The sequence below is a fragment of the Camelus ferus genome, chromosome 3 (genome assembly GCF_009834535.1).
Source record: "Camelus ferus isolate YT-003-E chromosome 3, BCGSAC_Cfer_1.0, whole genome shotgun sequence".
NCBI classification, from domain to species: Eukaryota; Metazoa; Chordata; class Mammalia; order Artiodactyla; family Camelidae; genus Camelus; species Camelus ferus.
Window position 1 is genome coordinate 73,059,216 of NC_045698.1, and position 27,617 is coordinate 73,086,832.

At 36.1% G+C, this 27,617-nt stretch overlaps 1 long non-coding RNA gene across 1 annotated transcript in view; it reads left to right on the forward strand.

Annotated features, from left to right (window-relative positions):
• Positions 1-4,622: 4,622 nt before the first annotated feature.
• The window catches only part of LOC116662644, a 167,929-nt gene continuing 144,934 nt past the window's right edge, over positions 4,623-27,617 (forward strand). Inside the window, exons 1-2 of the long non-coding RNA XR_004318623.1 lie at positions 4,623-5,184; positions 11,407-11,479. This is a non-coding gene — a long non-coding RNA (uncharacterized LOC116662644). The remainder of the gene's footprint in view (positions 5,185-11,406; positions 11,480-27,617) is intronic.

Consider the following 27,617-nt stretch of genomic DNA (forward strand, 5'->3'; position numbering starts at 1 on the left):
CCCCTCCTCCTATTTCTCTTCCTCTTCTTTCTCTCTCCCTCCCTCTCTCTCCTGCCCCAACCCCTAATCTAAGTGGCACTTTTTGCCATCAAGAACCACACCATTTTCCTATAATGAAGAGATCTCACTAAGTAGCTATGGTAACCTCATCATAAGATTGTATTAGTCACAGAGTAGTTTGAGCACCTCTCATTGTCCATACATATCTGTGTCTTAGGGCTTTAAACACTAAGATTCACAGCAAAGCACATGGAGAATAGAATCTAAAAACTAGAGAAATCTGAGAATGCTAAATATTCAGCTTTTAAAATATAATTAACGCTTTTTCCAGAGAGAATGTGATTGAGTAGATTTGCTAGTATCCAAAATGGAGTATCTAATCTATGGGGCAAGATTTTCTTACCACAGTACCTTAGAGAAGATTAACATCTGTATATGGGCTAGGACTTTGTCTCCAGGACAAACCCTTGCTCTGAGTAATAACCCAAGTTGGAGTAGACTTACATGGCATGAGCCACAGCATCGATTAACCACAGAGATTCCAGGAGTTGCTTTTCTTAAGGGAAAGCTGTGACTGTGGCAAATACTGAGTTTTATATATACCTCTTGGCATACTTATCCTTACCTCCTAATTTTGATTTACTTCTAAGTATCTTTAATGCATTTATTTTCATTTATATTTGTATTACTCACAACCTCATTGTTTCTTCAGTGCTGGAAGTACACCTATTTGTTCTGTAGTCCCCCTAGATTAAAAAGTTTGAGAATTCTGGCTTAAAGCAATTATTAATCACAAGACTGATTATATTCACTGTATTTCTGCTTTGAATCTACATAAATGTATTTCCTAAAATTTCACATCGAAATTTGTGGTCCAAGAAAAAGGAAGGATTATATAATTGGCTGGTAAATGTACTAGGAATGAGGGAAATGTAAACATAAATATCAACTTTAATTTAAATCACCTAGATTGGCTAGGCCGGATGTCTGAACTTCCATGTGTAACTGCCCAAATTTATGGCCCTAGCTGTGTGACATGAGGTACACATTTTCATAAAGGACCACAGACTTTTATAGAGCTAGAAAATGATTCTTTTGAAGGAAAACTAAAGGTACTTGTTTTATAAAAATAAACGTTGGGCCAAATGTTCATCCTTTATTATTCTCCCATAGGAGTTTTACAAGATGAGAATCTGGCATTTATTAGCAGGTCATTTTGGGGTCGGTGGCTGTGGGAACCCAGACTCTTTGTCTGCATTTTATCTTCACCATATGATTTTGGTATGAGTATTTAAGTCTCAAAAAGCATAACATGTCATGAATATTTAATAATTACATTTTTAAAATAACACAAATTAAATCATCTGTCTGTTACAATGCTATACCATCAATAAAGACCCCTTGACTTCTTCATTAGGGATTTTAAAAATATTTTTGCTTGGAGCACTCATTTAGTTATGGATCATACACAAGAATGTGTGTGTGTATCTGTATGACAGTATGCTATGATGATTTCAACTATTGAATACAATTTTAAGATTTGTCTCTTTAGTTGGGTTTTTGAATATATAAGTAATTTTAGATTCAATGTAAAAATTTAAATGGATTTAAAATCAATAATATATTACACGTATAAAATGTATTTGCTAAACTGCTAGATAATCAGATAAATCTACTCTAAAATATTTGCACCAAATTAAGACATTCAGCCAAGTCTACCACAATAAAGTGGAAAGAAAAGTCTATTGCTAAAATGATTCATCAAATGTATTTAGAAAGCATTTAATTGAACTTTGTGCTGCATTTAATGCAACCCTTGAGAAGGCATGATTCCTGATATCTGATAACTTTAACAAAAAATATACAACAAAGTTATAAACAAAATGTTAAGGCAATCTAGAGGTGAACCTAAAATGGCATCTTGATTAAAAACACAAGACTTGGAATCAGAAGAGGAGCTTCTGAGTTCTGGTTTTGCCACTTATTGTGCAATCTTGGGCACAATCACAATCTCTTGGTCCCAACTTCATCTTTTAAATGGTTCTTAGAATAATGTGTATAACATATGTCTGCCAATCTGCTACTCGGCCCCTTGTTCACATGCCTTCATCCACTCTGACCTTTTTGCTGGTCTTCAAAAACACTTAGCACCTCTACCCTGGGGCCTTTGGAAAGGCTCTTCCCACTTCCTGAAATGCCCTTCCTTGGATCTCCACGTGGACAACTGCTTCTCTTCCTTCAAGTTCAGCTTAATATTCCAACATGCCCTTGCTCCAGCTTCATGGGATGATGGAAAGGTAGGTAACTGGCACCTTCATCTTTCATATAGGAGACTGGATCTACCTCCTTTCAAGATCCAAAAGATGAAGAATTTCCTTGAGTTGACAAAATAACAACAAACTTCAACCAGAGCTGTTAAGACACTCTACAAAATCTTCAAACAATTACCATTCTACATGATGAGCAAATTCAGCAATTTGAAAAGAAATGAATAAGAGTACAAATACATCAAAGACACCCAAATAATCATGAAAACTTAAGAGAATAGAAGACTCACATAAAAGATCTTGAAAATTACTGTCTTCGCAGAGTGTTACTTACTCAGTAAGAGTTTACAGGGGCCAGGAAGATGTAAGTTTCAAGAAAACGTTGGCATTCAGGGGGTTCTGTTGCTACTACACAACTCAGGTCTTATTCTTTCAACCCTTTTCTACACAGTTTGTGCCTTTACAAAATATATAAGTTAAACTAGACCCATTTGAACTCTTTGCTTGAGTATATTGGTTACTTTGTGATTCTATGTTAGGAAATATTTTAATTTGTTTGGATAATGGCAGTATAAACTTATTGGGCACAGATTATATTTAGTTTGCTTTATATATGTTATTTCTATTCTTTATATAATCCTTCTGGTTATTATTATCTCTGCCTTATAGATGAAGAAACTGAGGTTCAAAGAGATAAAAATAATTGTCATATGGAATTGTAGTTTCTGTTCTGCAATTAGTCATTTATCTGATACTGTCTATGTGTTACCAGGTACAAATATATTTTCTCCTTCTTTCACTAAATTTTTCCCATATTCATCATATCAATGGAGTAAACCAAAAGCTGTAAAGATGACCAGAAAGAAAGAAAAATAAAAGACAATTATTTGAAAAGGTCAAATTTAATTAGAGCATTATTTAAATTTTTGTTTTATTTTCCTTGATTCTATTTTTCCACTTTTATTCCAGTTTTTAAACTTAATATATACATATATTTCATTACCTCAAATTTAGGTAAGAAGTTTATTTCAATAAATTGTTTTATTACTAAACTATAAACTATGCAAAATATTACATTATACTTTGTAAAAAAAAAAAACCCACACAAGTAAATCAGAAATACGAGTGCTGATTCCTATAGGTGTAAATTGTAAAAGGATAAAAAATATTTGTTTATTTTGGCAGGTATTGTGGTATCATGAGAGCACTGTTTTAGTGTCAGTATAGCTTTGATTCAAAATCAAATGTCAAAATATATTTCCTTCTATATAAAAATGAAACAATACTAACTATATAGGGTTGCTGCAAGTATTCCATTAGATCACACTTTATAGACACGTAGCACAGTGTCTAACACGTAGTAGGCACTTGAAGGTGTCTGATTTGTTCCTGTGTGGCAAGGAGATGGCATGCCCAGAGTCCTTGAACTCATGAAACAGTAGAGCCCCAAATGCCACGATGCCTTTCATGTTTCATTTTGATCTACTCTCTTTTAAAGTAGGGCAGTCTGACTCATCTGTTGTTTTGTTTATGCCTTAAGTTCTTTGCCCCTTCTTAGGGGGCCAGCATCCTAATGTTATTTGAGGCAGTATCCCTCCACCTCTTTCAGTCCATAATTTTCAGTTGGAGATGTCCACTCCTTCTAGCTTCAAAAGAAGGCACATGGCCCAAAAATGACCTGTAAGAGTCACATGATTGATTTAAGAATGACTGTGTGACCCAAACTGGGTCAGTGAGTTCCAGGAGTTTTGCTTAAACTACTAGGAAAGGAACACTCTTTTCCACTGGATTGCTAAACTGATGAAAACCTGGAGCCATTATGGGCTACCATGAAAGGAGAATTTACCTTAGAATGAAACCGAAGGAGTAATGGTAATGTAGAGAAACTTACATTCGATGACATCTTTTAAGTTTCAGAATCCAATTGTGTCTGAAGACAAGCTACACCTGACCTTTTCTTTTTCCTTTTCTTTCCTGACCTTTTCAATTGCGTAAATGAATCTATGTGGCAAACAACTTTTAAATTGGCCCTTAATAATCCCATTTTGGCCATCCAACTTTAGGACGTTAGCAATAATCCAGCTTTCTGGTATACATACCTTTGTGTTATTCCTTCTCCTTGAAGGTGGGTTAATGACTTGCTTTTAATGAATATAATAAGGCGCAAGGGATGGGATGTCAATTGCATTATTAGGTTACTAAAGACTGACTTCTGTCTTACAGGCATAAGCTCTCTATTGCCTCTATGCTTGCACACTTTGAAGGAGCAAGCTGCCATGTGGGCGAGGTCAAGCAAAGAGGAAATCGGGCAATCTCTGGGCAACAGCAAGGGAGGAATTGAGGCATTTAGTCCAAGGAGCTGAACATTGCCAGCAATCAGTGTGATCCTAGAATGCTGCCTCAGGCAACCCCACACTTCCATAGCCACTGGGCCAGAGCCTGGTTCCCTAGAGCTAGCAGGGTTCCTGGGGCAGCTGCTCTGATAATGGGACTCTCACTGGGGGTGGGGTGTAGAAGAGGGAGAATTGGGATTTCCCTGCAAAGCGGCCCAAGTCAGACTCTGTACTGACAAGCTGGGATAAGGGCACACTGGCAACCAAAGTACCCGGGTGTTTCTTATCCCAGGACTCTCGTGGGCCTCTGCAGATCTCCCGATGTCTCCCGAGATCCCGCGAGATCACGCTTCCTTTGCAAAGAGCGCTCAGGGCCGCGTCTTGGCGTGTGGCCGCCATTCTCTCTGCTCTCTGTGGGACTCACTTCGGCCCAGCGTCTCCTGTTTCTCACCCTTCGCCTGGACTTGGACTGACTCCCGCTCCAGACACACAGCCCTTCACCGTTCCGGCCTTCAGAAGAACTGCGGGCTCTGGGCTGACACCTGACTGCAGCACCGTGAGAGACGGGCAGACGGAGGGCCCAGGTAAACTGTGCTCAGATTCCAGACCTACACAAACTCTGAGATAATGTGTTTTTTTAAGGAGGTAAATTTGAGGGCAGTCTGTTGCTTAGCGGTAGACAACTAATACAATCCATTTAAGTCCCTTGCATTTGGATTTCTGTCTCTAGCATCCCGAAGGTTCCCTGACAATCAACCTAGAAAACACTTCCCTGGTTACGAAAGAAGCAACGAAATTGAGCAGCACTAAGAAAAATCACACATTTAGTGGCTTTGTAACTAAGTGACACAGTATGAGTTATTTTCCGGAGTACTTTTTCCCTTCTTCATTTTAACTACAGAGGAGATCGTCTTTAAACACAGAAAGCCTAAAAAAAAAGTTTAAGAATAGTTTAAATGCATTTAACAGTGAAGTGCTTTAAAAATTTTCTCAAAAATGTGTGAGAACTAGCAAAGATGAGAAATACTCCTAGCAGAGGAAAAACAAACAAACATTATTTTTCCCTAAGGAATACTTACTGAAAGAGTGAGTAGGAAAAAACAAGTTTTAGAGGTAGAAAATGGAGATTCAGGTTTGTTTTTTTTTTTTTTCTTCTTACAAAATCAGAAAATTGCTACATAATAGACTGAAAATAGCCTGCTTGATGTTGGGGGCATTTAGAAGTAGGGCATGCTTATCAAAAGACTGAGCTCAAACGACAAAGAAATAGCACCTTGGCTGGAACATATAGATTAAGCAAATGTTTAACTATAGGCAAGATACCGTATTTCAAGTCCTTGCCACCAAAAGGGACCTTACAAATGTTTTAATCCAATCTAATTCATATCATAGGTGAGGAAACTAATGCCCAGGAAAGTTATATTACTTTCCAAATATCAAGCAATTAGTGAATACAGAGGAAGGATTGCTTTTGTAACTTGTAACTTCCAAGTCCATTTCTTTTAGAAATCATTACAGCTGTATGTTGCAGTTATTTATAATTTACAGTGCCCTAGGAGGATTGAAGGTGAGGATGACAGAGCTCCCAAAATTCTCCCATCATATTATAGTGTGTATCATAACAAACTGCCTTAAAAATCAGTCCCAAGAAAGAACCTTGGACTGATTCCTCATCTTATCTTACCCTGAACTGCTGTCAGACCAGCCCTGTCACCCAGCTCTGGAATTCAGTTTGGAAGCATGGATGACAAAATAACAGTTGTTTATAACTGGGCCGTTATGACAGATGGGTGCCAACTCTGACTGGCAGGGCCAGCACCATCCTGGTTGTTATGAAAATAGTTTGTGTCACCCTTGACTTGATCCCTGTGTGTCTCAATCGTTACAAGCCCTAAAGCTCAGGTCATCCCTTATGCCTCAGATACTCCTCTTTATAAGGCTCTAAAGAGAGCCTGATCTGGCCCAATTTCTTACTCCTCCATGACTGCAGGAACTTTTCATTGCTAAGTCTGAAACTCACAGTCTGCCATTAGTAAAATGACCTCTCTTCTAAGTCTCTCCACCAAAGTTCCTTCCCTTCTTTAATTTTGACCTCGCTGACAGTGACATCATTTCTGCTCCTCTCTACCCCAACTTGATAATTATTCCTCCCTTTTCAAAAAGGCAGATCGAATCATCCAACTACTTATCAGGTTATTGCATCCTTCTCCCTGCACTGTCGTCATCTTTCATCCTCCTAATCATCCTCCCTCACTCACTCCCTCTTGTCTTTAGCTCCATACTAAATCAGCCTAAAATCCCATGGTGCATCATTTTAATCATAATTCCTTCCCTGCATATACCTGCAGCTCTTTTCTCTTCTCTTCCTCTGTCTTATACATCTGACAGTAAACAATTTAAGGAGAACTCATCTCACTATTTATTCTCCCAAGCTGCTGAACAAACCATAGCTAGAAGAAACCACAGCCATGCTAAATTGATTGATCACACTTTAAATTTATGACCACAGATTTCAAAAAGACTCTCAAACATTGCATCCCCCTGGTCAATTCACTTTCTTATCCTCCAAGATGTTTATAAACAACCAGAAGCTATATGTAATATATATTTGGATTACCAAATTTGCTAATATACAAATATCTGTACCCAAATAATATGAGTCCCTCTTTCTCCAAAGCATGAATTGCTCATACTCTTATGTAAGTGCAGTTCCTGTGCTTGCCCATTGGGTCCCATTCTCTTTCCTCTATTTAAAATTTTTATTCCTATAATTATCCCCTATCTCTCCTGAAGCACCATTTTCCTCTCTCTCTCCTGGAGAATTCCCATTAGTATGCAAGTAAGCTGAAATAATTACATCTAATTTTTAAAAGGCCTGACTGCATAGCCTATCCTAGGCATCATTTATTAATCACCATTATTACTAAAACTCCTTAAAAAAGTGGTTTGTCTACTCTGCTCAACTTCCTCACTTTCCTTTCTCCCTTCACTCCAAAAAGGCTCTCATCCCCCATACTCTTCTCAAGCTGCATTCATCAAGGTCACTGTGCTCCTATGTATTGCCTAATCCAATGGTCAAGCCCTGTCTTTACTTTACTCTGTCAGTAGCATTTGGCATTGTTGATTACCCTCCACTTCTTGGAACAGTTTCTTCAGTGGGCTTCTAAGACAACACAGTTTCTTAATTTTTCTCCCACTTCAGGGTCAAGTCTTTTTCAGTCACATTTCCCCAGTCTGTTTCCTCTTTTCAGTGTCTAAATGTTAGAGTATCTCTGGCTTTCTTCCTATCTCTTCTCTCCTCACATTCACTTCATAGGGAATCTGAACCATTCCCATTGCTTCACATGACATGTACAATTGGACAACTCCCCAAAATATATTTCTAACCTGGAACTCTTCTCTGAACTCCAGACATGTAGATTCAGCTGAATTCTGCTCTTCATTTTTTACTTTACATTCTAAATTTAACATACTCACAATCAGCTTTTAAATTCCTTCACCCCATATCTGAGACATTCCTTTCCATATTGGTAAGTAGCACCGTAACAGTGTATGCAGTTTTATAGTTCCTGTAAGTCAGGGGTACTACATTGGTCAGCTATTGTATGGTGCTTCATTTAAGTATACACAAAGGGAGGGAGAGACCAGTTTAATGTCCAAGAATAACCAAATAGTGATGGCTTTTGCTGGACACTTCTGCTTCCATCTATGATGCAGTCACATGGATGGAATTACCCTCCCACAAATAACTATAAGAGCTAGATAAAAATTTTAAAATAGTTTGGAGGCATTGGAGATAAATGTAGTCAGGGTTTGAGGGGCGAAGATTCTAGAGAGAAGGGAATGTGTTGGGTGAGCCCAAATTCACTGTAGCCTTTTCTCTCAGGCATTTGTTAAATCAAAGTGTAGGGCACAGAGATCAAACAGGAAGCTGGTGGCATTCTCATTTGCCAGGGAGATAAAAATTGGAGTTCAGAGCTATCAATAGAGCAGTATTCAACAGGCCAGTGTTCCAGAAAAAAGTGAACTCCGGAGAAGTAAACCCGAATTTCTATATACAGTTTTCCCTCAAATCACTTGCCAGGCCCTCAGCTGTGAATCTGCAGAGATGGTCAACAGATCAAGCAAACATGTGGCTAATAAAAGACTAATTAAAAAGTTAAATAGAACTCTTGATAGTTTCATGAAACCAGGGAGACAAATATTGAAATTCAGTGCTAGTTAGAAAGGTGGGGCTCTGGTAATCACTCTGCATTCTCCATTGAAACCCCAAAGGTCTAAGAACTACCAGTGAGGGAAAATCAAAAATTGATAAATCCCCACATCCAGCTCCACCTGAATCAGTATGATACACCCAAACTGTATGTGCCTGCTAGAGGAAAATCAAGTCCTCTCTAGAGAAAGAGATCCTTGAAGAGCCTCCATAATTATCTTAGACAATGGCTTGCAATCAATAAAAATATTATCAAGAAGGCCAAGAAGCAAGACATGAAAAGACTGAAAACCAAGAGAAAAAAATAACAGATGATCTAGATATTGAAGTCATTGGATAAAACGTTTAAAACAACTGTGATTATTATACTCAAACAAAATAGACAAAAAGATGGAGAATTTAAACAGAGAACCCAAATGTGTATAAGATTAGCAAATGGAGGTTCTAGAAATGAAACATACAATAACTAAAATTAATTTGATAGGTTTAAACTAGAAGAACATACTGTCGAAGAGGGGTTCCTGAACTGGAGGATGGGTGCATAGAAGACATCCATGTTGAAGAACTACTAGGAAGAAATATGGGTAAACAGAAAGGCTCAAAAGTATGTACTTCAGTGAAAAACTCTAACATGCATGCATTTAGTGACCAGAATAAGAGGAAGAGATTGGATTAGATGAAATATTTTAAAAGATATCACTAATAATTTTTTAATTAATGGAGTTTTATCAAGCAACAGATTTAAGAAACTTCTCTAACAGCAAGCAGGATAAACCCCTTTAGGTAAATAATAGTAAAGCTGATAAAAAACAAAGACAAAGGGAAACTTTTAAAAGCAGCTGGAGGAGGACAGAAGATGATGGAAAACCGTATTTAAAGTGATAAAAGGAAAATACCAAGTTTAGAAATTTTTACCCAGGAACCTGACTTGCAGAAATAAAGATGAACCCTCATGCACTCATGTTGAGAATGACAACTATTATGGAAAATAGTATGGAGTTTCCTCAAGAAATTAAAAATAGAACTGCTGTATGATCCAGCAGTCCCACTTCTGGATGTTTATCTGAAAGAACTGTTATTAGCATCTCAAAGAAATAACCTGCACTCCCATTTTTATTGCAGTGTTATTCACAATAGCCAAGATACGGGAACAACTTAAATGTCCATGATTTGATGAAGGGCTAAATAAAATGTGGTATACACACACAATGAAATATTATTCAGTCTTAAAAAAGAAAATTCTGCTATTTCCACCAACACGACTAGACTTGAAGAACATTATGCTAAGTGAAATAAATCAGACACAGAAAGACAAATACTGTATGATCTCATATGTGGAATCTAACATAGTCAAACTGATAGAGGTAGAGAGTAGAATGGTGGTTGCCAGGAGCTGGGGAAGAGGGGAAAGGGAGCTGATGGTCAAAATTTACAAAGTTTCAGTTAAACAAGTAAGTTCTGGAGATTTACTATATAGCACAGTGCTGATAGCTAACAATACTATATTATATACTAAAACTTTAGGAGGAAACTTTGGGAGGTAGTGGATGGGTTTATCACTTTGATGGTGGTGATGGTTTCATGAGTGTAAACTTAACCCCAGACTCATTGAGTTGTATACATTAAACATGAAGAGCTTTTTGCATACCTCAAATAAGTGGTTTATTTTTTTTAAAAAGAAAGAAAGATGAATTGAAGTCATTCTTTGGCAAACCTAGCAGGAGAATTCACTGTAGGAGACCTAACTGGAAGAGATACTAAAGGAATTTCTTCAGGATAAAAGCAAGTGACATAAAATTGAAGCACAGTTAATAGGAAGGAAAGAAGCTCATCAGAAAAAAAGGGTAAATGTGTGAGTAAATCTAAATGAAGTTTTAACTGTTTCAAACAATAATAACATTTTTGTGTAAAGTTTATAGAAGCATTTAAAATGTTCGACAACAAAATCTAAAAGGCAGTTGGTGGGAGGAGAGAGAATGGGAGTTAAAACATTCTAGGCCCTCTATATGTCCAAAAAGTTTTTAAAAAAAAGGTATTTAACGTAAGTTCTAATAGCGTAAGAATGCCTGTGGTAAAGTCAATTGTAATCACTAAAATAATAATAAGATAATCCTAATAGAAGTGGGAAATGAAATGGGAGGAAAGAACTTGATTAAACCAAGAAAAAGCAAGAAAGGAAAGGAAATGGGACAGAAAGAGATGACATGTATATTTGAATGATAGATTTGAACTCAAGTCTGTACTTGAGCCTCCTGAAAATTATCAAATGGTTTCCAGTTTATAACCCTCAGTAAAGTCCTACTGTCTCCTTTTTACATCTGTCTCTCCATCTCTTACACATCCCACCTCTGTGTTCAGACTTCTCTTTCTCTCCCTCAACTCCTAAACATCTCTCTAACCACTTCACTTCTGAGGTTGTGAATTATGATCAGAAGTTAATAATATGTGGACAGATGTCATAAAAACAAAAACACCATATTCGTAGAAGTGCAGAAGAAAAACAAAAAACAGAATATTCACAACTGCACTCCCATCATCCTCCCATCCCTCTGTGATACAGATAAACATTGCGTTCATGTTTCCTTTACTTTAGGAAAAGATACCTGCCCTGCTGCCAGCGCTCAGATTCTGGTCAACAAAGGAATGTTCTCAATCTGAACCAACAAGTAAGACTCTTTCTCCTTTGAAGGGTTTGGTGGAGGGGGTTGGCAGCAGACATTTATAATTTAGTATTTGTACTTGTTTACATATCCTCTTTCTCATTCTTATTCCACAAAGTCCATTTCTGTATTCCCTTGCCATTAAATTAAGCAATAAAGCAAATTCAATGAATTTCACAGTTTGAGAAAAAGAGAGGGAGATATCCTTTATCCGTGTTAAAAAAAAAAAAAGTAGAAGTAGTAACTAGAAAGTTACAGTGTAGAAAGTCATTTTTATGTTTTCTGAGTTACTAGCTCCCAAAAGCGTTAACTTTCCTATTAGACTTCTGGGTGGGACTCTAGGTTCTGCCAGTTTGAGTAGCTAAGTGACTTTTGGGCAAAATGATCCCACACTTCTGAACCTCACTTTCTTCATCTGTAAAATGGAGACAGTAAAACATTTGAAGTGAGGATTAGAAAAGATCTGTAAAATACTGTGCTTAGATTGTAATATATGTCCAATAAATGTTAGCTACTCTTCCTCTGCATAGATTGGTCAGTGTTTAAACTAAGTGGATATGATTTTTAAAATTCATTTGTGACAGCCTGGCTAGCAAAGCTTATACAATCCTCTGCTTCTCCTCCATCTGTCTGCCAACTGACATTCTTTGTTTCTAATCTAAGACCAAGCCATATGTTCTCCATATGGGAGACTCTTTCCTGCCCAGGTGGGGAAGCAGACACAATGATCTAATAAGTCTTCACTGTCTCAGTAGGGCAAGTCTTGGGAAAACTTCCAAACATTGAGAGGTTCTGATGAGACACCACAAGCTTGGGTGACTATGTTGTTCATCAGAAAGAAATTTTTTTTACTTTTTTTTCCTCCCAAGATCCCCAAACCATGTTTCAATTCTGTCATTACCTGTTTCCTTGTCTCTGTTTAGTCTAGCAGACAGGTCAAGACTCTGAAAAAGATTTCAACATGGGATGTCTGGGTGGTGTCAAGGACAGTATAGATGAAAAGTATATATTAAGATCTGGAGGACTGAGTTAAGAGTCAGGCTCTGATCTACAAATCCCAAACCTGCAGCATCTCAGCCAAAAGAAATAAGCTCATAGAGATAGTGCTACCGGGTGGTTAGAGTTTAATGTCATCATATTTGACCAGAAGTAAAATGTATAAGCAGAAGTTAAAAAAAGAAAAAAGGAAAACAAAAACCCACCACTATCATAGTAGTGGAAGGCACAGAAGGGAAACAAAATTATATTCAGAATTGCATAAAAAAGAGGAAACAGCAAACTGAGAAATATTTACCTTTTAATAATGCTCTTCTTCACTGGGTCATAGTAAAACAGTGTAACCCCCAAATGTTAATGTGGCAGTAACAGATTGAGAAATAAATCTCTGAAATACCCGTGCTATTTTGACAGTTATATAAAATAAAAATGAGACTTTCACTTTCTGCTTACTTAGATTAAGCTAGTTTTTGAAAATATTGAAAAACTCATTTTTAATTCTCTGAAGCTAATTTAACTGATAGCTGAATTCAGCAAAATTGCAATATTAACCATCAAAGCCATTAATCTCAAAGTTAACACATAGGTTTCAGTAACTAAATTACCTCCTTGTTCTATCCAGTCTCCATCTTTCCAGACTTTCAACTTAATTCACATTATTGTAGCCCACGTGTATCACCTAGGTAAATGACTTAAAATCTCTGAGCCTCAATTTCCATATTCACAACATAGCAATTAAAATCTCTGCAGTTAATTGTCTCATAGGGAGTGTAATAGTAAAGGCATTTTTACAAAGTGTTTAGCTCTTCTGAAGTATTACACTAAGATGTTTATTATCATATGGAACAAGCAGGCATTTATATATTATTCATTTAAATGGTTCCCTGCAAAGGGTTTGACAGGCGTGACCTTGAAACACGTGACCTGGCTATGGCTGTGCAATATGATTTGGGTCTGTGTGCTATATGCTAACTGGTCAGTATACCAACATAAATTATATTTCTCAGAGAAATGATTTCTTTGGAAAGAACTGGAAATCAGGATCAGTTTCTCAAGGGAAGGCACTATAGCTCACCAAAAACTTTACCTTCCTACGTGCATGAACCTGTCAAGGAAGCTTCTCATCATTTTTCCCAGCTCTTTCCACTAGCTTGCCTTCTGCAACCACTTCAAAGAAATATACAATCAACCAAAGTACATAATTAGTAGTTACGCTATATCCAGCCCATCTTGATGCTTCTCACAGGTAGAGACAGGCAGTGTGCATTTGAAACTTGCAGTACATCCAGGAAGTGTGCGTAAATCTTAATACTTTTCATTTACACACTTCCAAAAAGAAAATTCAATAGAAAAGTGTCTGCAGCATGTTCGGCGATCTATGTCTCTGAATTTATCTGAAGCTCTGTTCTTTAAGCATTCATACAACTGTTCACAAAAGTGGTGATAAAAATTGCTTCTGCATTAGGTAGGCGTTTGGTGTATTTACCTTGTACATGAACTTGCTTAGTTGTACCTACCAAGTCTCTACAAAGATAAAAAAAAAAATGAGAGAGATCTGGTATTATATTCAAGTACTTCATTTGTTTCCCAAATTAGTTCTTCTTCTGGAAGATAATGCTGGATAGTTATCCATGTAATACTTTCATTATAACAGAATGGAGAAGAATTGCATTAGCCTCAAAAGAGATATGAACTGGAAAGGTCATTTTTGTGATAATGGAATTCATCAAGGAGACTGAAGAGACACTAGGAGAGATTCACAAAAGATGTAATTTCCCCCCTCTGTCTGAATTCTTTTTTCTGATTATCAAAAGATCTTAGTTCTTTACAAAAAAGTATATTTTTTAAATTCACTCAGAACCATGCTTTTAGTTTATCATTGGTCTCACTAAAAGACATGAGGCATTTTGGTCTAACTGAATTACACTGGGTCGTCAAGGGAACCTGAATATTTAACATTTAGCAAAGAGGGTTCTCCATCATGTTTGATTTCTCACCATTTATATTCCAAAAATAGCTTTTCTTCTCCAGACATGAAAGTAGTACTTTGTGGGGATGTCCCAATCTCTAGGGCTCGAAATTTATCTCAGATCTTTCAGATTCTACATTTGAGATAAGTCTTAAACCTTGGAGGCCTGCATCTCTCTTTCAACTTCTGGAATTTCAAATATTATCAAAAGCAGCTTAAGAAAGTTTTGAAGAGCTTTCATGGGGCTCTTATAAATTATCAGAATTACAGGTTTTCATAGCCATTGATACAGCTCAGTTAGGTTTTACTGAAGACAAAACAATTTATAAATATTTGAGATAGTGTCTCCATTCTTCTCTCCATGTTTCTAACCTGCTAACTTCCTCAATTGCAGCCTCTGTTGAACCTTACCATCTGTGCAACCTTGAGGAAGCAATGTAACTTGCTCAACTCTGTTTCTTCACTCTGATATTCCTGTCTTATCTCTTACACATTTGAGGGAAATTACATGAGATTAGGTGTGTAAAACTTAATGGTAAATTATAAATTATCACCTATAAAATGCCATTATTCTTAATTTGTTATTTTTCTTTATTTTTCACTTTTAAGTAATATTTCAGTCTCCACACAAGTCTAAAAAGCCCATATTTACCTGAAAAATACACATTTGATGAAAATTAGAACAAAATAGGGCAAGCAATTAACACAGAATTGGATGAAACAAAAGTAATTGTATCCTTAATCTTGAGAGAAATCGGGTTTATTTAGAAAGGAGAGGTAGATTTAGATTTTTTTTTTAATTTTGAAAGAAATTTAAGGATAATTTCCAGGACTTTCAAGGCTTTGTACATCAATTCTGATGTTTTTTCAAGTGGAGGCTCCATATTTCCTAGTGGTGATGTGTCCACTCACCTTTAGTTCTGATTAGAGTCATTGAACAGCTCACAATTGAGAAATACAGGAAAGGGAGGAGGAGAAGGCAGAGGAGAGAGACTTTACAGAAGGACGTAGGCAAGAATTACAAGACCAAAGGAAAGATGACTTAAAATGAATATATGACTGCATACGAAGAAAAAAATGCCCAAAGTAGTATTGACTGTGATCTGAAATGGACAGAAAGAAAAAAATACAGAAGTGGACAGAAAGTAAAAATAGGCCCAAATAACTGTGAACTAGCAAAGATTGATTCAAATTATTCCATGTACCAGCCACAGTAACACAGTATCCTCTAAATAAAATATCTTTTGGAAGTCAGAAGCAGTCCAGGGATGAGAGGCTCAGTATTCGAAGGGCAAGGGAGAAGGGCTCAACAGCAAACAGCGGAAGTATAGGATGTTTACAAATCAGGTGCACATAACTTGGGAAATGCCTGCACTTTAAGGAATAATATACAGGAAACGTGAGAAGCCGATGGAGTGCCCATAAATACATATGTATTAAAATAGATGTTGAAAAGTTAGGATGCTCCTACAAATTTAAAAAATGTTTTACAGAAAAGGAAAAGTAAGCCATGCAGAAAGAGCTCAGTGGAAGAAAGTGCAAATGTATTAACTGTTAGGCCGATAATAGTGTCTGGCTCTGTCGGTTATCATGAAACGTCTTGATATATTTCAGTGGTTAATAAAAGGATATTACCATGTGATAACTGATGGTTTTATACCACCTTCTGACCAACCTAGAAGTTGCTGAAACAGCAGATCATTTTACAAGCACTCTAACAAGCAAGCACTAGATGATGAATACTTTCCATTATTGCACTTTTAAGAGTAGATAAAGCCTACCTTGCATACCTCCTAGGCTTGAGGTGGTTTCTCATCAGAAAGGCTGTAACTGAAACAGCACGGGACCATTATGCACTGGCGAATATGACAGGAAAGGCAAAGCCCACTAGCAAAAAGAGTGGAAACAAAGGAGATGGTGTGACCTCAGTCTACCCATCTTAGGAGCAGAAACAGCATTTTAATGTCCTGACTGTTCCCTATTGTAAATCATTTCATTTGTATTTTTCGACGAGGTTGATATTTAATAGTTAGCATATTATTAGTCAAATATTATGTATAGTAGTAAGAGGCAGTCATTGACAATCATTCTTCAAATATTACTAAATATTAATAAAATCTTCATGGAATGGGGCTAATGACTTATGTTCACCAAGTTGCACTGTCACTATTTTGCAAGCGAACTTGATATTTCTTTACGAAAATAATAAGAATTATGGATTAACAATTAAATCCAGCCCAATGTGTTTTACAAAACTAACATTCTGGCTAATAGGATTTCAATAGACACACACACAAAAAAAAGTTACGGGGCAGAATGGAAGGATATTTTTTAAATACCTGGCCCTATATGGAAATAATAATTATTATTATTACAAATAATGAATTAACTAGTTGTTTTGGGAAATCTTGTCCTGTAGAGGAAAAAAAAACCACTTATAGTAAAGTAACAGGAGTCATTACTTTTACTATTATTAATAAAAATAAAATTAAATTTATAATGGTTAAAAAAAACCCTAATTTACTTGGTTTCTATTCTATGCCTTGCATTAGACCTTTTCTTATAGTATTCTTATTGCTCATTACCACCTTGTGCAGACAGTGTTACCGTGTTTCTGCAAATGAGGGAACTAAAATGTAGAAAGTGAGTAATTGGCCTAATGTCATTTAACCAAGGTGGAGTTTCAAATCCAGATCTGTCTGAATTTAAAACTTAGTCTTCTCATGTAGACATATGTAGAAAGGATTACCTTCAGAGTTTAACCTACTTAGCTCATAAAACCTAGAGAAGTGGATAACTGAAGTACTTGTTTATTCTGACTGTAAAGTTAATCAGTTTTGAGCAAACAGAGGGTAGGCTCTCTTTAAGATAACAGACAGCCTGGAGTAACTGTTGCTTCTGCTTAGCTGATCTTGCATCCCTGCTACTGCCACCCTTACCACAAAACAAATGCAACAGTCTTGCCATTCCTCAGACCAGGGGGTCTGGAGGGGTTGAGAAGATCAGGGTATAAATCCTGGCTTTGCCACTTTCTTTCTGTTTGTTGTTTTTGTTTTCTGTGCTTTTGTTGTTGTTAAGAATATAATTTTATTTTATTGAATTGTATGTATTTTTTCTTGAAGTATGTAGCTCATTTACAATATTAGTTTCAGGTGCAAAGCATAATGATACAGTATTTTTGCAGGTTATACTCCATTATAAGCTATTACAAGATAATGGCTATAATTCCCTGTACTGAACAATGTATCCCTGTTGCTTATCTGTTTTATACATTGTAGTTTGTATTTGTTAATCCCATATCCTAATTTGTCCCTCTTTCTTTCCCTCCCCTTTTTGATGACCACAAGTTTGTTTTCTATATTTGTGAGTCGCTTATTTATTCATTTGTATTATTTTTTAGATTCCATATGAAAGTGATATCATACAGTATTTATCTTTCTCTGTCAGACTTGTTTCACTAAGCATAAAATTCTCTAGGTCCAACTATGTTGTTGCAAATAACAATATTTCATTCTTTTTATGACTGAATAATATTCCATTATATGTATGTCACACATCTTAAGCCAGTCATCTGTTAATGGGCACTTGGGTTGTTTCCATGTCTTGGCTGTTGTAAATAGTGCTGTGAACATTGGGGTGCGTATATCTTTTCAAATTAATGTTTTCATTTTCTTTGGATATATACCCAGGAATAGAATTGATGGATCATATGGTAGTTCTCTTTACGTTTTTTGAGGAACCTCCACACTATTTTTCCATACCAGATGTGCTAATTTATATTCCTATCAACAGTGTACAAGAGTTCCCTTTTCTGCACATACTCTTTAACATTTGTTATTTGTAGACTTTTTGATGATAGCCATTCTGACAGGTGTGAGCTAATATCTCATAGAAGTTTTGATTTGCATTTCTCTAATAATTAGTGGCACTGAGCATCTTTTCATGTGCATGTTAGCCATCTATATGTCTTCTTTGGAGAAATATCTATTCAGATCTTCTGCCCATTTTTTGATTGGGTTGTATTTTTTTAAATAATTAGTTGTTTGAGCTTTTTATATATTTTGGATATTAACCCTTTTGTCACGTCATTTGCAAATATTTTCTCCCATTCCATAGGTTGTCTTTTTGTTTTGTAGATGGTTTCCTTTGCTATGCAAAAGCTTTTAAGTTTATTTAGGTCCCATTTGTTTGTTTTTGCTTTTGTTTCTTTTGCTTTAGGAGACAGAGCCAAAAAATATCTTGCCATGATTTATGTCAGTGTTTTACCTATGTTCTCTTCTAGGAGTTCTGTGGTTTCAGATCTTACATTTTAGGTCTTCAATCCATTTTGTTTATTTTTATATATGGTGTGAAGGGATGTTCTTATATCATTGTTTTACACGTGACTGTCCAGTTTTCTTGGCACGGCTTGTTGAAGACATTATCCATTGCATATTCATGCCTCCTTTGTCATAGATTAATTGACCATAGGTGTGTGGGTTTATTTCTGGGTTCTCTATTCTGTTCCACTGATCTGTGTGTCTGGTTGTTGTTGTTGTTGTTGTTGTTGTTTTGATTTTTGGTTTTTGTTTTTTTCCATTACCATGCTGTTTTGACTAGTGTAGCTTTTTAGTATAGTCTGAAGTCTGGAAGTCCAGCCTTGTTTTTTTTTCCTCAAGATTTCTTTGACCATTTGGGATCTTTTGTGGTTCCATATGAAGTTTAGGATTATTTTTCTAGTTCTGTGGAAATGTAATGTATATTTTGACAGAGACTGCATTAAATCTCTGGATTGCTTTGGGTAATATGGCCATCTTAACAGTATCAATTCTTTTACTCCAAGAGCACAGGATATCCTGGGTCTGCCACTTTCTGACTGGGTATCTGGGAATACATTACTTAACATCTCTGAATTTCAACATTTTCATCAAAATACAAGAAAAATTAGCACAGTGTTTCAGGGTTGTCATGGTTAAGTACATGTATGAAAAGTACCTCAGCAGTGGTTGGGACAAATTAGGAGATAATCAACCAGGACTTCTACTATTCTTTGTAAGGCTGCAAATCTTGTTGAGGCTGAAGGCCAGTGGCAGAGGAAGGCCTGAGCTTAGAATACCCACACTGTCTAAAGTATCCTCTGTTAGAGCTTACATAGAAAGACAAGGAAAAAAAAAGACTTGAGCCTAAGATAGGACTCCTATCCTGGCAAATGAGGGCAAGCTGGCCAACTTCTTCTAACCTGCGAACAGTTGGCAATTTGATCTGCCAACTGTGCTGCCCGTATTTTAACTGGCTTCCTCACATGGCTGTGGTTGTTTTGTCTCTGAACTAGGTTTTGAGGCATGCCCGTGGCAGACTGACCTTCAGACTCCTGATACATCAGCAAATCCATCACTAGACTAGTTGTCCCTTCTTGTTACTTTAATTTTCTAAATAATGTAAACTTAATGTGCTTGGAGTATTGCTGTCTTGTATAAAACTATATTCCTGCAACTCAGAGAATTATCTTTTTTTGAATCTTTTAAAATGTAGATAATGTTATTTCTGAACCAAAAATGTTCAAATTAATCTTTCATGTAATATTTCCCATGGTTCTACAGGAAATGAGTCAATAGAAAAATCAGAATTGCTTTATTCACATTTACTTCTCAAATTCCTTTAAGTTCATCCATTTCATAGAGAGTTAACAGGTATATAAATACTGAGAATGATCTAACAAACCCATTGGATACTCCTGGTTTTGTTATCAGAATATGTTTATCTTACAACCAAGCCATTATGGAAAACTAGAAAAAAGTTTGTAAGAAAGAATCATGGTGATGAAAGAAAACCCATCTCAACATAGAAAGCTATGTCATATTTAAGAGAGGTGGGGGTCACTTGGTAAAGCCAGTGCTGAAGTGAACATTTGTGAGTAACAGGTACTGCATGGAGCACATGTGACATGGTTATCAGAGTGAAATATATGTAATTCTGGTCTTAGGTCTGCCTTCATTGCAGACTACTAAGAAAATCCCCAAACCTCTAAGTACCTTAGTTTTCCTCAACGTTAAGAAAGAAGAGTTGGGAGACTACTACTTGCCCAAACTTTGCTGGAATGTCCTTCACATCATTCTTGTTTTATTTTTTTTTTTATTGCTCTATAGTTGATTTACAATGTTTTGTTACTTTCAAGTGTACAGCAAAGAGATTCAGTTCAGTCATTCTTTTTCAGATTCTTTTCCATTATAAGTTATTACAAGATACTGAATAGTTCCCTGTGCTGTACAGTAGGCCTTGTTGGTTATCTGTTTTATATAAGTTAATCCCAAACTCCTAATTTATACCTCCCAACCCCTTTCCCTTTTGATAACTATTAGTTTCTCTTCTATGTCTGTGAGTCTATTTCTAAGCTCATTTGTATCATTTTTTCTAGATTCCACGTGTAAGTGATATACATTATTTATCTTTCTCTGTCTGACTTACTTCACTTACTATAATAATCTCTAGGTTCACCCATATTGCTGCAGGTGACATTATTTCATTCCTTTTTATGGCTGAGTAATGTTCCATCGTATATATACACCACATCTTCTTTATACATTCATATGTCGATGGGCATTTAGGTTACTTCCATGTCTTGGCTATTGTAAATAGTGCTGCTATGAATATTGAGGTGTATGTATCTTTTCAAATTAGAGTTTTCTCTGGGTGTATGCCTAGGAATGAAATTGCTGAATCATATAGTAACTATATTTTTAGTTTTTTAAGGAACCTCTGTACTCTTCCCCATAGTAGCTGCACCAATTTACATTCCCAACAACAATGTACAAGGGTTCCTTTTTCTCCACACCCTCTCCAGCGTTTATTATTTGTAGATTTTTTAATAATGGCCATTTTTACTGAGGTGATACCTTACCGTAGTTTTGATTTGCATTTCTCTAATAATTAGTGATGTTGAGCATCTTTTCATGTGTATGTATTCTTTGGAGAAATGTCTATCTAGATCTTCTGTCTTTGAAGAAATGTCTATTTAGATCTTCTGCCCATTATTTGAAAATGAGAAACTAAAGTGCAGAAATTTTGAATAAATTAAGCTAAAGCAAAGGCAGTAAACCCTGCCCTGTTTCCTGAGCAGTTTGTTCTGGAGAGAAAAAGAAAGTGTGTGCAAAAGCTCTTACAAAAGTTAAAAGATGTGTTAGTATATAAAAGTTTGTGTCTGTTGAAAAGGAAAAGATTCTGGAATCATAGAAGGAAGCTTTGAGATATACTTTTTAAATGATGCTGAAATATGCTTTGAGGAAAGGTTGTGGGAATTTCTAAAAAGAAAATTATTGAAAGCTATTTCTTGGTGTGGTTTAAGTACTAGCTGAAGACAAGTTGAACTCTATGACTTCATGAAATTCCCGTAAGCTTTGAGTCTTTGAAATTTAACCCATGCTTTCAGACTACACTGTTGTTTCCTTCATTTACTGATCAACTTGAAAAAGGTTTGCTGAGCATCTGCTATGTGCTAGGTTCTTTGCAAAGCTCTGGGACCTGCAATGATCAACTCAATGCATTAATACAAGGCCCCTGACCTACAGACACTCCCACAGGGAGGGAGATTGTCGTGAGGATGGAGCAGAGGTGAAATGGTGCAGTAGGCTCAGTTGTCTTCATTGTGTTTTCACAGATCTGATTTTAGCTCCCTAACTCCAGCCATCGTTTCCTCCTCCTCTTAGTCTCCTTCTCAGGTTGGCCTGTCTTGCAGAGTGCTTTGCTCAGATCTCCCTCGCTTTCTATCTCCCCTTTCCCACATAAAGGACTCAAATAGGAGGACACTGAGTCTTAGTAAATGCTTTCTTAACAAATATATAATTCATAATCATTTTATTAGAGGAAAGGGAATTATACTTTACAAGACTTTATTACTACAAATAATGATTCTTTATGATACTGTATAGAAAATAAGGCAAAATGAAGAAAAAATACTTGGTCCAGATATGGAGGATAGTCAGTGAGAGGTAGGATTCTTGGTACTCTTTCGATCACACCACCATATAGTTTGTGCTTACAAAGCCCGCCCTTGGTCTATTGCCCTTTTTCCTCAGTGTGCCAGAACTAAATGCCAAATAGCTGAGGCACCATAGATCATCTGCTTAAGTATCTGATACCAGTCTCTTACATCATCCTGAATTAATGTCTTTTTTTTTTTTTTAACACCTTGTAGATTTCTGTTTCAGTGTAAGTGTTTTACTTTTTTGGGGGGATCCTGAAAATGTATGTTTCCATTATTTAAATTTAAGTTATCTCAGCAGAAACAATGCATACAACAATTTTTTAAAAAAAAGGTTTTATTGAAATTCTATTCACCCCTTGTGGCTTCAACTACCATGCAATTCAGACTACACATAGCCATAGCTTAGGTCTATACTGTTTGATTGACAGGTTCGCAATGCAATCAGACATCTGGATGTTTCCAACTGTCCGAGTTTTTGGCATAATATAGACAAATACATGGATAACAGCCAGTTTTTCACAATGCTGGAGATGGTTTTCAAAGACTCCTCATTAGCTAAAGTATTCCACAAAGGGCAAAATATCTTCACCCCACTTTTCCTGTAGAGACTATGTAAAAAGTGATTTTGCAAAAAACTACAGGAGGCCAGTTCTTCCTGCATAGTATCAGATATGGCCTAAAATAAATGCTTTTGGCTAGTCCGATAGGTAAAATTATCTACTTCAAAATTTCAGTGTCTGGCATTTCTCCATTGTAGCTGACCTCATGATACTCTGTTCCATGAAAGGCATTTCTTTCTTCCCTCAGCTTTCCCCATAGCCAGACAAGTGTGGCTAGGACTGGTCCTGCAAACATAGGTTTGTTAAAAAGTAAAGACAACTATAAAGCTTTAGTTCTTTCACATTAATTTTTTAAATTTCTACATTTGGATGCTATTAACCCTATTTGCAGTATAAAACTGACAAGTCCATACAGACTTTTAACACCCCATTAATCTTACTTTGTTAGACTAGGGCATATACCAGCCCAAAACTGGAAATTTGATTAGCTGGTCCCATGCATTAGCTATCTCACTGGTATGGCATTTTAAAATATTTTCCAGATATATGAAGCCATGTTAGTTTGTTCAGGGTCTTTATGGGGTTAGCAAGAAACATGCCAAACAACCTCCTTTAAAATACTACTACTTTAGCTACCAAAAAGCTGATTTTCTCTCAGGGAATTTTTTTTTCACTGATAAATAATAATCTTGAAGAAACTATGCTGGCTGCCCTTTGATTTATGGTAACCTTTCAGCTCAGGGCATTTTTTTCTCTCTAATCCTCTAGATTTATCAGGATCTAGTAAATTTTTTCTAGTGGCAATTTGATAATAATTTTCAATTTTATACAATACTCTGGGGTTTTCAGAAAATCCTTCTGATGGACATGAATCCAACTGGAGTCATTTTGAAATGGATAGTCAATTTATTGGATTAGCTGATAAGGTGATGAAAATCTCTTCTAATCAGATGGATATCTTTAATGAATCAAAAAAGGCGTTTTCATCCATCTCTAACTCATTAAAGCCTTTGTAAATCTCATGGAATGACTTAATGGTACATTTTATGTCCCTTTCTTCTTTTGTGATTTTTAAACAGCTTAGCAAATTGTTCATAGAGAAAACTGTATCACAGCACAAATAAAGGCTTCAATTCAGAGGCTGATGCAGCCTCGTTGCTCACTAGGAGCTAGCCAACCAAGCCAAAATCAGGACACCAAAACTAATCTATTTTAAATTCTCTGAGACCAGAAAACTAAGTTGTAATGCACAAGGGCATTTTCTCCTGGAGGTTTCACCTGAGATTTTCATCTCTTCTCTCATCTCCACATTAAGCAAAAAGAATAGAAGCGTGGCCTGAGGCAAAGCAAGGCCTTTTCCTCTAAACTCCTGAACAGTGTCACAGTTGGTGCAAGCAGCTGATTTAACAGAGTGACTTACAACAGATATATTCACCTGAGGATTATTTCAGCTTCTCAGCAAAATGACTGGACAGTTAAAGGCATATGCCCTTTTTTGGTGTCTTATTCTTTAACTGATAACTCATTCGTTAAACGCTTCCACAGTAACAAGTGTTAACACTAAAAAAACCAACACCCATTTCCATTTTGTTGGTACTCAAATTAATACCCACTACCTTTTTTTTTTCCGTGGAAGACTAATGTACCCTTCCTGTCACTTGGAAACTGGTACGCCTGAATTGCTCATAGCTCAATAAGCAGCCTCAGTATTCTGAACAGGTATGTATATTCATTTCAAATGGGATTAGGAAGACAAAGGCAAACATAATTGCTTTTCCTGGGTGTCAGGTCACTTCCTTTAACATATGTGCCACCAAAGCCCCTGTGAGCCTCTCATCTCACCTATTAGTACCTCATCCAGCTCCTACTCAATGACAAAGTCACCAAATACCAGACAAAAGCTGACAACTATTTTTAATCACAAAAGATGTACAGCTATTCTCTTGTAATACAAAAACATCCATCAATCCTATGACATTTTGAACACATGTCATTCTAAAATTCACAAAGTTTTAAGGTTAGCTCCTTTTAAGCAGAAGATCCTTTTCTTAGAACTTGAATTTCAGAAAATAAATTGAAACATGCCAGAAATCACAGCTTTTAAATTTGCAAATGCCTGTAGAAGTTGGCTATGTGAGTTTTTACAAGACAGTCACAAACAAATGACTCCTATATATGTTATTTTTTCCCACTAGTACATAGCCAGAACCATTGTATTTTGTTAATAACCACTTTATTACCATATTTGAATTTTAAATATAGGTTTTAAGATTGAATTTATTCTGTTCCCTTGGTTCACACATCTCATGTCTTCCTTGAAAGAAACTGCAAGAACTTTATCTGAGGAGTTTCACATTTTCTCCTCAGCTCAAGTTCAGTCTCCGGGGAATATTTTCCTGTGGGAAGTAACTGTAGGAGTATCTCCGTTGTTCTATGGAAAAGTAAGAACAGCTGCAACATTTTTAAGAATAACCTATATAGAAAATGTCAAACTGGGGGCATTCCTACCTTTCCCTTGACTAAACACAGACATCTTCTTCAAGCACTTACTAAAAAGGAATTTGTTAACCAAACTGATGTCTTAAAAACAGGCCAGATATCACTAAACAGAAATTCAATAGTATTTTTCTCAGCACTGTGGAAGATACTGTTAAATATCATTTATCATGTCTGGGTTAAAATGATTAATGAGGTGTATATATATCCTTTTTCTTCCCTCTTTTTTCTTTTAATCAGTAATAACATACCAAGTTACAAGACCTTCTGGGTTTCTTGTATATGGCAAAATTATGTGAAAAGAGATGTTTGTCCCACCATATTAAGTGGGAAAATAGAAAATATGTAAATATTATGGTTATTTTATGTAAAGAAATCCATAATATCGATTTTATATTTACATACATGTAATTCCTGAATTTTTCTCACTTGATCATTATTCATACTAAAACAAAAAGGGTAATTCATAAAATAGATACATAAAACATTTTGTAAGATAATTTTTGGTTCTTCTGCTCATAATACTGAATCATGTGAGGAGGCAGTGTTTGTTAAAGCAAGGTTTGCTCTGTCCTTGGTAAATTGTCAAATAGCACCTAAATTATACCCCTGGGAATTTCTAAACTGTACTGAGAATTTTGAGTACTCTGTTAGGAGAAAGTCTGTAAATAGTCTGATACATGAGCTCGCATGCAAACGTAGTCATATTGATATTTCGAATAATCACCCCAGAATTTTTTTAAATCATTTTGAAACCAGGCAGTATACCAAGGAAGTAGGTGGCAAAATTAAACACACATGGTAGTGAGGTCACTACTTACACACTGATTTTTTTTTTTTTTTTATTCTTTGGGCTTTTTATTGTTGTTGGAGATAATGTTTATGTAGTCATTCCTTTTTGAAAGATGAAATAAACAGATGATTCTAAACACTGTGCTATATTTTTGACACCTTTGTCAGAGCTGAGCTGTTTCATTTCTACATAATGCACTATAGTGTGGAATACTCTCCCTGAAATAGACATCTACTAAAAATGAAAAATGTCAATATAATGGTAAAAATCAAGGGTCTTACAGATGTTTCTGTTTAACAAAAAATGAAAATAAAGAGCATATATAAATATAAAGAGGATACTTCCTGGGAAATACTATGAAAGAGTGCATATATTGTATTAACTTAGCTTCTTATGTATCTGTCCACTTCATTATATCAATCAATAAAACTGGATCTTTTTTTCTTCTGAAAACTGGGCCACACAAAAACAGTAGATACATAAAGCGGATCCTATAAAAATCATTAAGTGTTGACTGGTATTTTATAATGGGAGGATAGAAACAATTTAAAGGGTATGTGAAAATAATGAAAGAAAAGTTGTAGGAATAACGCATACAAAGTTTCAGTGTGAACGCTACACCTGACCAAAGAGAGATGCAATTATGGAGTTAGGCGTGTGGTGGAATCACATTATATTAGAAAGGCCAGACTCGCCCCATCTTTCTTGCAAACAATGTCTAAGAAACTGGAGAATTTATTGGATCTTGTGACTTTGTTCAGTTTCACAGAGATACGGTCTGTACGCACGTAAAACTTCACTATGAACCCAATCACCAAAAGGGTTCTGTTGGTCTTCCCAGGGCGTAAATTAAATGCTGTCAGCAAATTAGCCCATAGAAAGGGTGATTAATACTTCCAGTAGTCCACTGGTGCTGCTTTGGGCACATTATAACTGTGGATTAAATTTAGAAGCCATGTCTCAATATCTTTTCTGCATTCTTCGTAGTGCTTAGTGCTGGGCAAACAGATGGCGCTCAAATGCTTTTTTACTTCCCACTGTTTGACACCTAGGAGTACTTTAGACACAGGAGGAAAAGGCTGAGTAGAATCTAGATAAGCGTTCCATGGTGTGATTGCAAATGTGAAGCCAATGTGAAAAGTCTGGCAAAAAGAACCTCACAAAGGAATAATTTTAATAGCAAACAGTAACTGAGAAGTCAAAATTAAAATGGAAAATATTGTAAAGATAGATCGTTTTCTGTGTCTAGAGAAAATACCTTTCACTTGAGGAACAAATGTATTTGAATGTTTGGTGATGTTGAAATTTCAAAATAGTGTGTCTAAATTAAACTGAAAATTTTGCAACCATGTACTCTCAATTGAAAATAG